This window comes from Syngnathus scovelli, chromosome 20 (assembly GCF_024217435.2).
Source record: "Syngnathus scovelli strain Florida chromosome 20, RoL_Ssco_1.2, whole genome shotgun sequence".
Classification (NCBI taxonomy): Eukaryota; Metazoa; Chordata; class Actinopteri; order Syngnathiformes; family Syngnathidae; genus Syngnathus; species Syngnathus scovelli.
In genome coordinates, this window is record NC_090866.1 from 7,215,114 (window position 1) to 7,229,974 (window position 14,861).

Here is a 14,861-nt window from a genome sequence, read left to right on the forward strand (position 1 = left end):
ATTATACAATACATATATTCTTCTGTGATTCAAACAATGTAAATTGATATTTATACAGATTATTTTCACCAGCTGGTATTTTATGAGTTTTATTAAATAATAATCACTTTATCTGTGCTATGCCTTCTTTATTTGAACTTTTTGTTTTGATTGTCGAATTTGAATTAAAAAATATTGGGACAATGACACCAACCTTTTGAAAATGTTAGAATAAAAAAAGTTAAGAAGTTTAAACGCTAACAAAATACTACAGTATTATAAAAATTTGGCCAGATATTGATGCATATCGAATGGTTCAATCATAATTTAATTACCATTTATCACAGGAAAATTAATTTCACTACCAGCTAGATTGCTAGAAGATTGTCAAGCACTTTGACTTACCCAATATGGCGACTACGTAAACGTATAAATCAGCGACTATAGCGACATCTATGGTGCAACTAAAAATTCCGCAGCTGCCAGCCCACCCAGCGTGGTGTGATGACTGGAAAGTGGAATTCATCAATGGCTCCATCCGGCAACAACTTTCCTGGAGGACAAGGTAGAATTTCCTCTTCACTCTTATGACATCATCGTGATTTTACTTTATATATGTAAATTGGCTCTTAAAAAAACATGATTGTTCAGACAGCTGTTTGGTCAGATGTCCATTTCACTAAGCTAACGGTGCACATTAAGCTAGCATAAAGAGCAAAACATTTTATGACTATTTCGGAAAATCTTATGAATGAAGTGGATCGCACGGTGGTGCAAGTTTGCACGAAGTATCAGCATGCATTGCTGATTGAGTTGGATTTGCATTGTTTAACAGGTTACTAGAACATTATTTAACCTGGCAAAATATAGCAACATAACAAAAGCTTCAGTGCCAAGTAAAATGACTTTCCAGGAGTGCTGCAATTAAAATTGACATATTTCTCATGTGCAATGAAAAAACGTGTGTATTGAGAACAGATTTAACTTGTTTAATTAGCTATTAATTGCAATTTGCATTTATTAAATCATGCAATTATGAGTGGAGATTTTCTAGTGAATGACAGCACGAGAAAGTTACAAGACGAGAAGGAAAATCAATCGATTAATTGACAACAAACCATTTAACAAATTTATTGCCTTGTATTTTAAAAATCGAGTAATCATTTAGAGACATTTTTAATTAATGATTGTCCAAATCTCCTTATTTCAAGTTTCCAAAAGTAATTATCTGATTTCTATATTCATTCATGAAACCACACGAAATTATCTTTTGTGTTTAATCAAAATAAGACATTTGTAAGCACTTGCTTTTACTGTGGGAAAACAACCACCATCAATCTTTCTTATGTGATATTGGCTAACTGTTATACCAGATAAACAAAAATTATTGGCCAATAAACGAAATTGGTAATAAACAGTAATTGGTGAAAATAATTTTTAATCCAATTATTCGATTAATTAATGGCACAATCAATAGAAAAATCGACTAAAAATAGTGACAGCCCTAATTTACCAACTACAGCACTCAAGTCTGTGACATGTTGTTAAAAGTGTCTTTCTCACACGCATTAACACGCTAATCCTCTTTTTATAGCGTCTCAACATCATATGAACATTACCAATCACCTTCTGAACCTCTAATAATGGTTAAGAACCATTATTAGAAAATGCAAAGCTCAGTGTGACCGGGACGGATAATCTTGGGCTTTGAAAACTCCGCGTTAATGTTGGCTTGCTTGTTAGTTTTCATTCAAATTTTCTTAAATTTAATATGACAGTCACTTTATCAATAACTTGCAATTAAGTAATTACAGTGATACTGATGACGTCATTACAATAAGTTGAAGGAGTCATTTTGAAAGTAATGGTAATAAAAATAAAGTGAGAAGGCAAACTTTTTCCAAGATAAAACCTTAACTTGATGAAAAACATTTGTCACCAAATCCTCAATAGTATGTAAGATAAATCACAAAACCTTAATTCATCTGTTCTTTTCTTTATTTTGCATATTTTAGAAGCTACCAGAGTGTCCATTGTGTTGCAGTCAACAAGATAAGACTTTGACAAAACTGACTGCTCACAGTAAGTATTTTGAAAATATTAATCTCTTAAACAGCCCAAGATGCATTATATATTGTTTTTTGGTGGATACATTGGGTCACATGCTGACATTTGACAAGACGGCCACTTGGGGGCAGTGTTGTATATGCTATGCCACAATAGTAGTTTTGTTTAGTATGTCACTTTCAAATTTGTTTTTAAAACTTGGCTGAGTGAAAGCAAGCTTTTTATTTGATGCAATTGAAAAGGTAAGGAAACATTTTGAGTAAATATAACTTTTTTCTAGCTATAATAAGCATTTCCTGTCTGAAAATGATCAATAATAATGGTTGTTTTGTATTTTATTGTGCCATTAGCAGTACTTTTGCCTTTTCCTGCTCATTGTGGTGCTAAGGCTAAACCGATGTATAATTCAAACTACACTGTACTGCAATTATTTGAAGCAAATTGTCTAGCTGGTGCAATTTAGAAGAAAATATTGAAATGGATCTTTATGCTACCAGTGCTGTTAGACATTTCTGAGATCAACTTTTTACTTTCAGCAGCGATCAAATGATCCAGAATTCACATTTCAACATTTTAGTATTGCCAAATAGCCTTGACTAACATCTTTGGTGATACAGAAGAACTATCCATTTTCAAATAACTTGTGCTGTGCCATCTTTGCATCAGCCAATCACCAACAAGAAAAAAAAAAAGCTATTTTTATTCACTCATTTGTTTTTAAATGCACCTGAAGTTGATATTAAGAGTTTGATTAGATTATTTGCGATTATTTGTCACTTTTTGAGGGAATGTTTAGTTCTAGTGTCTTGGTGCTTGCTATCGGTATCGGTCTGAAAAAAAGTGGTATCAAACATCTGTCGTACTTAATTTGGTATGGTATTTGGTATTATCTCATTTTACAATATACGGCATTGCTTTACATTTGATAAATATGTTTGTGATTACCTTCCAAGAGTTAATAGTACCATTTAGCTCAGTATAATTATATTGAAGGATAATTTTTTTTTCTGATTTTGTGATTTTCCCTGTATGTATTACCGAATCGGCAAACCAGTTTTGATTACTGTTATAGTCCACAGTTTAAAAAAAATTATAAACTGTTTTCCATGCATACTACACCAGTTCTTAACATTAGTGAAGATTTTTTTTTTTTTTTTTAGTCGTGATCACTGTTAGGCTTTTACACTAAACATATCTTCTGTTGGAAATACAAGTTCGCTTCATTTTTTCAACAAATACTTTTTGTCTTAGTGCAGAATGTCCGAGTTTGGTGGCCATTGAGCCAAATGCAGTTTGACAAGGTACAGAAGTCCGGGGTCAATCTGCAGCAAGAAACATGTGTCCCTCGGAGGAAAGACCCTCATTGCACCCTCAGCCAGTCAACATTCCTGTGTTTGTACAACACATCCTAATGAGGCTGCGCTCTGTGGGGGGAACACGCCATGTCTTTGGGGATTTATCTGAAGAGCTTAACAAGCAAGGAAAGATCTAGTGAATCGACCCGCTCACTTACAATTTTGTTCTCTCGCACAAACATAAATCACAACTGATGAGGTGAGGCAAGTTAAGGTTTGGGAAGGGGCGGGGCTAATGTGTATCCTTAGCGCATACTGCACAGCGTGTTAATCAGGCTGTTAGAGAATAGTGTAACTACTGTTAACATTGTTTATATTCAACTTATTCTGTATTGTAACTAAACATCGCTGTGTTCAAAAAGAAAGACGTTGCGTAACGTAGGCATTATTCAGTTCAAAGGCACATTTATTGTTGGAAATGATATCTATCCCTGCCAAAAACAATAAAACCTAAATGTCAAAGCCAAATATGCAAGATTTTCCATCTGTGGTTAATATATGAGCAACACAAAGCAATAGCCAGAAGAGACAGTGGAGATGTAAAAGGTCAATTTTCAAAGACATTCCAATGATTCTGATCTGTTTTAGGAGTTGGTCCACCTGAAGCGCATTCATTTGTTTTCTTCCACTGTGCCTCTTCCATTTCCTCAGGAAAGCTCCCTCCCTTCCTTGAGAAATTTAAAAGTCAGATTGCCATATTTTATAATGGCGCACTCTTGACAAGTCTATTGACTGCAGGGTGGGGGCAGTAATACGCAACACCTGTTCCTTTGTGGTATCGGTTCATGTATCGAGTTTACAAATGGTGACAGCTGCGGTGAGACAACACGGATTGACATTTTTTTTTTTTGCGTCAACTCTTTAGGTTTAGTTAAATACTTATTTTTTTAAGATTAATATTTGATTAAATATTTTAAATATATTAAATGTTTTTCAAAATCGTGAAAGTCAAAACGCCACAGTGGCCTTGGATGTGATCGATGCTTCTGTATGATACAAACTGAAGGAATAAATGAAGCTACTAATACATTGTTAGCGTTTTTTATCGCATTTTTGGGACGATAAACAAAATTTAAATACTTAAATATGTTCTTACCAATCCAAGAAAATGTATGGGTTTTTATTTTCAATTTAGACCCGATGATGTCTGCTTTGAGTGAGTGCAACAGGAGGTGGGAGCTAATGAGCTCGAGCAATGGTGTCAAACGCAGGGCCCGGGGGCCCAGATACGGCCCACCAAATCATTTTATGTGGCCCGCGAAGACAAATTATGCATCCACTTTGCGTCATTACTAAAATTGTAAATTGTCTTCACTTTTAAAAATCATATTTGACCAGACACAAATACCAAAACCCCAAACTAGCTAAAAAATGAGCCAAGGTCTAGCTCACTTAAGAACATTTAGACTTTAAGGTTGATTTGGGTAAGGAACTGTAAATCTGACAGGCAACAATGCGCGTTCCTGATTAGGGTAAGTGAAAGTGAGAGGTCGAGCAAAAATCACACACCCCCACCCCTCATGAGTCCTTCCCTTCTTCAAGTAACCTTTGACAGGAGAGGTCATGATTGTGTACAGCTGGATGACCTTTGGTAATGAGAAGGAAGGACTGCGGGTAACCTGGAAGTGCTTTGTCTCCACTCTCATGGGAACACAAATAGTAACTGAACTCAAGCACACAAGAATAGCCACAAGGTCACCGTCTTACTTGTCTTGTTTTGCTCTGCTGCACATTTTTCATTATAAATGGGCAAAATGACAATCCACTATTTAACGCTTTAAATTGGCTACACTTACGTAAAAATCACAGATGGGACAGACTAATATTGATTTGTGTAAAAAAATAAAATAATAATAATAATTAGATAGACCATATTTGGACAGCAAATCTCACTATTTTATGATTTATTTTCAATTTTATTTCCCTTTTTCATTAACTTTTCGATTTTGGATAGCGCATAGATGGAAATATTTGACTGTTTTTCTGTAAAAAAAAATAATTAGATCATATTTGGACAGCAAATCTCACTATTTTATGATTTATTTTCAATTTTATTTCCCTTTTTCATTAACATTTGGATTTTGGGTAGCACATAGATGGAAATATTTGACTGTTTTTCTGTAAAGAAAAAAATTATAATGATTAGATCATATTTGGACAGCAAATCTCACTATTTTATGATTTATTTTCAATTTTATTTCCCTTTTTCATTAACTTTTGGATTTTGGATAGCGCATAGATGAAATATTTGACTGTTTTTCTATAAAAAAATAATAATTAGATCATATTTGGAGAGCAAATCTCACTATTTTATGATTTATTTTCAATTTTATTTCCCTTTTTCATTAACTGGTTGAGTTTTGGGGTCGCACGTAGATGTAAATATTTGACTGTTTTATTATTTTACCATATATCCGTAACCTCTATTTTTACATTGACCAAAATGTTTTAATGTTGGTTGCAACCCACTGCAGTGTAATGATCTGTAATTGGAGCTTTAGGAGTCGTCATTGCCATCTTGTCTGTCTGAAGGAAATGAGTCCGCTCTCCACAGACATTTCTCAAATTCCTCTCCTTGTGTCATTACTGCTAAAGCAAATAACGGCTTACGGGACAGAATCCCACCACTGAATCAACAGATTGTTTGTGTCTTCAGAAGTGAATTGTGGAAAGGTAGGAATTTGTCAAGTAGTTTCTTTTGAGCTCAACCTTTGTATTGTTAAACGACTGACTGGAGTTGGTGATCATTTCTTTCACTGAAACAAAGTAGCGCTAAAGAATTGTAGTCCGACTTTCTCGAAAGCTTCCTTTGAAGGTTTCATGTTTTTTAGGCTTTTGTGAGGGATTTTTGTGTGTATTTTTATAATAAATAACAATAATGCAAAAATTGGACGATGACGAAAATCAGGAAATATGGAATCGGAAAAATCGGACAACCTCAATCGATTAATGAATTAATAGTTATTTGCTAATTGATTACTTGTCGATTAATTTATGTATATTATTTGAATCTATGATACAAAATTGCAAGTTAGGAATGTTCGGATTGTCCTTGTTCACGTTCTTATTTTCCGTGAGACTGGTACAAACTGTTTTTGTTTCTCTATTTCTATTACTATTTTTTCTGTTTCTAAATAGAGTTTGGATTTGTTAACACATGAACAGCCTTGAAACTCAGAAGTCCAATTTTTTATTTCTTAAAATTTTACAAATTTTGAGAATAGATTCCGCTCCATGACCTGAGTCTTAATGGTTGAAATTTTTTGGGGGTCTTTTAAAAAGTGAATTTTAGAGGATTCTCCCGGATGTCAGCACTTTGCTACTCAAATTTATTCTCCGTGAACTTAAAACTACTTCTCCGATTCACTCTGATCTGTTCAGAGAGGCACAGTGTCCTTACTTCCCATTAATCTCATTCTAAACCAATCAATAGTTTACTTAAATTGCTTCCATCTGGACTGTTTTGGCACACAGTGTTCCCAATTAGAGTGCCTAGATTGTTCTACGAGAATTTTTTTGTCTGCACACTTTGACCGAATGGCACATTTGAACAACGCTCTGAGTTTCCGATCGAACACAGTGAAGCAATACATGCTCGGAGCGCATTTCTGGACACGCCCTAAATCAAAACCTAGGCTATGAAGGACTTCACCAAAGATATACATCTTATCTATCTTTTTGGGATTAAAAAAGTCCCAGACAAAGTTACTTATTGATAGATGATTCTAAAGTTGAAAAATTTGCGTGGTAGACAAACAAAAGCAGATTTTATTTCCATCTGTATGTCTTTAATCTTGTTGACTCAAGCAGCATGATTCAGTCTGACTGATCCCGGCAGCTTTCTGTTAAACAGCTGTGTTGACTGTCTCATGCATGGGAACCCTTGATCACACTGTACAACTATGGTGAGCCCATATCATCACACAAAACACTTTTTTTTTTTTTTTTACTTTGATCAGGTGGACCTGTAAATGACTGTAGAACCGCCTCAGGTTCTCCGCTAAGCTTTATTTGCCTAATGAATGGTTTGGGATGTTTATACTAGGTCTGTCTGAAATCGCCTCCGGCTAAATGACAATCACAGTGTTTGCTTTATGAAACCTTTCAGCTTCTTTTAAGTTGATCTGTTGATGATGTGATGTTTCTTGATGAGATAAGGAGGTGTAAACACAAAACGGTGGAGCAGAAATGAATTCTCGGTAGCATAGGAAAGCAATGGAAGTGAAGAAGCTTTTATCGCTGGTGTAGATTCCTCGACAGGCTGTATCTTTTATTTTTTGCAAAAAAGGAAGCCCTGGCTTTTATCATTTTTAAGGAGAAGGAAGAGATGGATAGCTGGAATGGGTTCAGCTTTTACTAATGGCTCAGAGGGAATTTTATCAAGGCGTCCAGCAGAACATTACTAGATTGCTCCGCTATCATTTCCTGTTGGTTGCGCGTCTTGAAGTTATGATGTCGCCACTCTTGAATCGAATTTTTCATTCATTCATTCTACTGTATGTCCCCGTATTGGGCCAGTTCTGAATTGGACTTTGAAATCCCAGTGGGGAAGGACAGACCCTCAGCGTCTCTGACCCCTTTTGTCACAATAGGTCCCTTTCCCCTCCCACTCATTTCCCTGCCAAGCTGGGAAGAGTAAATATTTATCAGCCCCCTACAACAATGGCCATCTCAGAAGGGAAAGAGAGTTTGACCACAGCACATGCAAAGCTGGTGTAAAGATGGAGCATCTCCAAAAAAATCCCACCCTCAAAACTTTGGATTTTTGGATAATTGGAATATGAGTTGGATGGATCAAGAGAAATATTTGCACCATCATAAAAGGAAAAAATCTTTCCCGAAGAGTAAGCATGAACTTTGTTACCGTTTCAATAACAGACGATTTGTGCTGTTCTTAATTTTGGGGCGTTTTTAAAATCTGTCAACATTAGCACGATGTGCCACACTTTTGAAATGTTGTTGCCTGCTTTTCGTATCACTTGTCATCAAGAGTCATTGAACGCCTCAAGCTCCTGGGGTGGAGGGTGACGCATACACAACAGTCCATTCATGAAAAGAACAAGGCAACATTTTTGGTAAAAAAAAAAAAAAAAAAAAAAAAAAAGAACAAACAAAGAATTCCTTGTTTTACACTGACGACATTCGATATAATTCAGCACAGACTCAGTTTAATGCTATTTTCAAATGAGGAAATCAATCGTACACATTGCACACATGGTTACTTGTCAAGCTTAGAACAATTAATAGAATATCTTGACAATACCGTAGTTTGCTATAGTTGAAACTTTTTGTGGCAAAATAATCTAAACAACTCAAATATTGATAAGCATCTCTGAATGAGGCTGTTTTCCATCTCAAAACTTTTTATTGGCATGACATGTTTACTTTTTGGCGTAGAGATATACTGAGCACTAATTATTAATTAATCAATATCCGTCATGGCTTTTTTGATTGGCATACTCACCATTCCTAATGTCACACAAAAATACAATATCCAAAGCTACTCTACTATTATTATTGCTAACTATGAAATTTAACACTTAGTTTTTTTCTTCTTACTCCATGAAGCTGTCCAATGTTGAAAACAGCTTGTTTGGCAGATGCTTGTGAATGTTGCCATCAGATTCCTGGAAGTTATTTAATACAATGGCCATTTTCCCACTGCGGAAATAACACAGCACAGGTACCCTTGAAATGTCCAGAAAATCCATGATCTAAAAACCACAAACTGATGGATTTTTTTTTTTTTTAAACCAGCTGAACACAATGCTGCATTGTATAACCACTTTTTTTTTTAATTCTAACCCAATGCATAACCCAATGTGAAGATTTTTTATATTTGGTCACAAAACGATTTTAATTCCACTTTTGCTATCCTGCCAGTTTTTCAATTCAAACATTGGAACAACACCAACCTCAAAACTACAGATGTCACTCACTGGTGTGCACCACTGCCCCAACTATTATTATTCGTTTCAGGGGAGGCTGTGAGGCCCAAAGCATGAGGTAATTCTTTAAGGTTGTCACTAATAATTTCCCTCTCCTTTTTAATGACTTCATAGATTAATGCCAGAGCATAACTGGGCACCCCCAACTTTTTTAACCCCTCCCCAACACCACCACCGTCATCTTTTAAAGCCATTTTGCACTATAGATAAATATTTATGTCCACACAGAGACCACTAACAAAGTCAACTTTGGCAAAACGGAATGAAACTATTTTACACCATTTTATTTCTTAAGCATTATGGTTTGACTCGACGTTGCCAACAATTTTTCTCCAAGTAAAAATATATGTACCATGCATACTTGTGTTTCCATGGCTCAGAGGATGGACTGGAAAACAGATTGTATAATATAAGATAAGATACAGTATGTAAGCCTAACTTTACATTAATTAGCACAAAAATAGCACTGGTAAGCATGTATTTGCCGCTCATTAATTTACCGTATTTTCCAGACGATAAAGCGCACTGGACTATAAGGCCCACCTTCAATGAATGGCCCATTTTAAAACTTCGTCCTTATAAAAGGCGCACCAGACTATAAGGCGCACCATTAATGCATCATGTCAGTTTTTTAATCCAAATCAAATCATTCTCCATTTTATCTTTTTTATTTCAACTTCAGACGCAACAAATTACTTTATAATCACAAAATAATGATCCATAGTCTTTTTGATTCATGATTCATAGTCTTCAGTGGGCCACTTGTGATTGATTTCATGACACAATGCTTCGGGCCAGTTTGAATTTAGGAATTTGGTCCATATATAAGGCGCACCGGACTATAAGGCGCACTGTCGGCCTTTGAGAAAATTTTAGGTTTTTAGGTGCACCTTATAGTCCGGAAAATACGGTAAACTAGTGGCAAGTTGTTTGTTGCCTGGACTTTCATGCATCTTTAGCAGTTCAGAATTATTGATCTAAAAAATTTACTTTGATGAGTTGTGGTTGACCTGCTGGTTTTACTCCACAGATTATCATACCATTTTGCAAACGTGGACAGCCACTTGTATGTTTCTCAAGTTCCAAGTGGAGCTCTTGTGGGCTGAATTGCCGACATTTTAGCCAGACAGATGACGGGGCATGACATAGCTGTTCTTTTTTTTTTTTTTTGTGGTCTATCCATCCAATTTCTATACACCACTTATCCTTATTTGGGTTGTTTATGAGCTGGAGGCTTTCTTTCTCCTTTTGTATTGCAGCTGCAAATGTGGCAACACCTTGGCCACTATGTTTCTTGTGGAAAAGCATTTTTACAGATCCCACTACTCCCTTCTTGTCACCCTAATGACCTTTCCATCCTTAATACTCACATCTTGCTCATTCATTTTTTCCCCCCCCTTTCGCCTTTTCCACCACTGTTTGAGTCTGTCAGACATCCAAAAGGTTTATGACAGCAGGATGTGATCTCATACCTCCTCCAACATTTTCAACCACACAAAAAATTGTCCTTCCCTACTTCATCCAGTCCCCCCCTCCCTCAGAGGCCTGCAGAGAAATTTGACACGCGGATGTGATCTCTCAGATTTTATCACCGTTTTCTTTCAAAGCGATGCTAAAGTCTAGTTTTGAATTCTTTTTTTCTTCACTGACAGTTGTTTTGGTAGTTGTCATTTAATCCATCTGCACAGGTGTAGTTTACGCTATTGGTCGATACGAAATTGGTAATTATGCAGTTGTGTTTACGTTAAACAAAAATTAGCCATCATCCTGGAAAATTAATCATAAAACATCTTAAAAGTAGCAGGAGAGTCGGAAAGTGTTTCTTAAATATTGCTATCATCTTTAATCTTGGGCTTCCAGACTTTTCCACCAGGTAACCAAGTTTGGATGTGATGATCCAGTTTAACAGGACATCGGAAAATTTGGTGCGATTTCAGTGTCTTACCATGTTTGTAGTTTGAGCAAACCCCAAGACTCAAACTCTTTGTTCAAGCAAAATAAAATCTCTTCTTCCCAGCTTTGCATTTTGATTTAAGAGTACCCCTCATTTGCAATGCTTTCCGTCTGCTGCTTCTTTTCTTCTACTTGATAAGGACCTTCTGTTTGCATACCACCTCTCTTTCTCCATCTTCTTTCGGGTCAGTCTCTCCCTCACTAGTCTCCCTGTGAAATACAACAGAAAGAGGATTTCTGATTGAATCATGTTCTTTTCCAGACAAGCAATTGGTTCAGGCTGCTGGTAAAAATGTTGGGGGGAAAAAAAACGGGGAAGTAAAAGACACAATTACACCTAAATCTGGATTTTACACGGACTTTGGGGTCGTGAATTTGGGAATCGCGTTGACCCCGAAAGCGCGCTATATAGAAAGTCTTGTTTTGATGATGATTATTAGAAAGACATGTTTTTAGGCAGCCGAAGGGGTCCTTTGTTACGTTAATTTAGGCCAGGCATGTTGTTGGGCAGCCGAAAAGGTCCATTTGCCCCACACACATCAAAGTCTGTTGACATTTTATTAAAAAAGAAGCAATACGCAAATGACAATAGATTTAGGTGTATTTTGATTTAGGTGTATTTTGGTGTATTGAATACTGAGCAAAAATAAACTTTCTTAAAGTCACATGTTCCTAATTTCTATGCATGTTGTTTTACTGCCAAATAATAGCAGCGCAACGTTAATTTTGCATGCCGCTCAAACACGAGCTCAGTTAATGAGCGTGGTGAGGTCTGTAACTTTCCCGGTTTTATGCCATGACTCGTAAAATGTTATGAGCCATGGTACAAGTTTTAATTCAGATTGATGTTAATGGAAGAAATTACTCAATCAGTTGTTTTTTTCACCCATGTATTTTCATTTTACGTAATCAAAATATTGGAAAGTAAAGAGAGCAAGATTTTCTGTTTTTTAAAATCACTCACAGAATATTCGTATTTGCAATTTTAAAACTGCTAATCGTTTGCGCTATCAATCTTTTACTCAATAAATACGAATCAAGTGCATCGATTCCTTGTTCATTGCCGTTTTGCACTCAGCTGTTTTTCATTGCCGAATGCACTCATCCAGTGGATATAAAAAGTCTACACACCCTTGCTGAAATGCCAGGTTTTTGTGATATACAATTGATCCGTACATTTTATAGATCGCATAAATATTTTTTGCAAATGATAAATCCAGTTTTTAAACAATCTGTACTTTTCATACCACCTCTACAAATCATCCAAATGTTAAATTTTGATTTCAATAAGTTAGCAGTTGCGTTGATCTACAGTTACTCTTGTAATAATAGCAAATTAGGTCCTTTATGTCTAAATCATAACATAGACCTGCCAACTTATGAGTGAACATATGCACACATGATGTCATTCTCACCTTTGAGGTGCCAGTCAACACATCAGAGAAGAATGTGGACTCAAAGTGCCGCTAAACTTCTCTGCCAGTCTCTTCAAGTCTGCGCCAATTGCTTCACCCGTTTTTATTCTTGTCTGTCGCGTGCTTTTATCTGATGATAAGAACCAGACGGATGGACCATCTGGAGAACGTATGTCTCTTTCCAACACAGTATCAGCACGATAAATGAAATGTCACGGCATTTTGAACCCGTCCAAATTTGAGGAGCACGACTTCTAATTTGTTTGTTCCCTAAATGAATGGATTTTACAATTATTCTAAGCCCAACTCTAATTATTTTGATTAGGTGTGTATACATTATGTAACATGTTGAAATTCAAAACAAAATTATTTTGGCCTTTCATTTATCTAAAAAAAGTCAGATTCTAAAAATATTCAAATTTAAAAATGACTCAGGGAGAACGTTCTTGGGTTATTTAATGATTTAATGATCGTCTGTAAAAACAGACAACCCGCATATATGTTAAGTGCCATATACGCATGCATGTACATACGTCATAGTGAAAATAACGACCTACTGGCATTTATTTTAAAGTGCACATTTACGGCATCGTGTCCAGATGAATTTGATCCCAGAGAGGAAAAAAAAACAGCTTGTGCCTTTGCCAAATATTGGTCGGCTAGCATATTACAGGCAGCCTGTTAAATGTATTCTGCTGGTGCAGAAATCTTTGTAACAACATTGTAACTTAAAAAAAACAAAAATGTTGTTTTTTTGCTAATGTGTAAAACTCTAGGTTTTACTACTTCTACAAACTGTAGTTGTAACACAGCCTTTAATTCTCCAACTACTTTCGTCATCCCCCTTGAGTCCTTGTTGGCAGATGTCAGGGGTGTTAGCGCTAATTGGGTGGGAGACGTCCGTTCTCCCTGCGAGGGTGTCAAGGGGATAGAATTTCCTCCGTTTCTCAATCTTAGCTTTCCAAAAACCAGGGAGCAATTTGAGCAGAGCTGCTTGGCGATCAACTGATCTTTTTGTTCTTGTTCCCTAATCCTTGATTTCTACCGTATTTTCCGCACTATAAGGCGCACCGGATTATAAAACGCACCTTCAATGAATGGCCCATTTTAAAACTTTGTCCATATATAAGGCGCACCGGTTTATAAGGTCCACCTTCAATGAATGGCCCATTTTAAAACTTTTTCCATATATAAGATGTATACATTTGGCCCGCAAGCCGGACTTTGGACACACCTGCTGTAGTGGCTCAGTATTGGTCCATATATAAGGCACACCTGATTATAAGGCGCACTGTCGGCTTATGAGAAAATTGGAGGTTTTTAGGTGCGCCTTATAGTGCTGAAAATACGGTACTTCAATTCATTTTTTTAAATCTATGCGGTGATCAATATGATAAAACAAAAAAAAAACTTCCTGCCTTCTCAGTTTTACTGTTTTCGCTCTTATATTTGTGCTGTTGTCTGCTACACCAGTCACTTTGATTAGTTGTGTACCGTTGTCTCAAGGGCCTCTGGGTTTTCCTGTTGGGCCTCTGTCCTTCCAAGCAGAGTTTGGTCTTTGATGTGGTTTTCGGTTTTTGGCTCCATGCAGGAAAACCCCTGTGTTGGCTTCACGCTGCCACATGCGATACTCACAGTAAAGGGGGAAAGGTAAAGCCCGTCACCATGCATCAATGCATTTGGTATCAGTGTTATTATTAGAGATGATCACAAAGCAGTAAATGACTTGTTGGGCTTTGACTGGCCTGGAGGCCAGATGCCTCACGACTGCAGATGATTACTGTTTGAGATATGAACTGTTCCTTAATCCTGCCAGACAGCTGGAATTAAAGCCAGGTACTGCCCTCTGCCTTCCGAGCATACTTAGTGATAAAACTTCTCCCCCCGCTGAGAAAATATTGCAGCCCAAAAATTTATTTGAATGGTCCATGAGGTTTCTTTTAGAAAAGTACACGGTTGCTGGAGATGAGATACTTTTAGTTATTTTTTCTGGAAGGTGTGCATTTGAGTAGCCAGCACGAGTTAAGGATTTGAAGAGTGAAAATTGCCCAAATTAAATTCCACTCTGTAATGCAGTTTGCAAGTGTTGGGAAATTAAAAGATGTTTTTATGCTTTATGATTCTTTTGTTTGGCTAACTAAGTA

General features: G+C 36.4%; 1 protein-coding gene across 3 annotated transcripts in view; it reads left to right on the plus strand.

The window, feature by feature from the left end:
* Window positions 1-437: 437 nt before the first annotated feature.
* The window catches only part of disp1 (dispatched homolog 1 (Drosophila)), a 30,093-nt gene continuing 15,669 nt past the window's right edge, over window positions 438-14,861 (plus strand). Inside the window, exons 1-2 of one of the 3 annotated variants that reach the window (XM_049756780.2) lie at window positions 438-544; window positions 1,995-2,061. The gene's annotated coding sequence lies outside the window, so the exon portion shown is untranslated. Of the gene's footprint in view, window positions 545-1,983; window positions 2,062-5,918; window positions 6,075-14,861 lie in introns of those variants that run through there. The other 2 variants (XM_049756781.2, XM_049756782.2) reach the window with 2 other exon arrangements.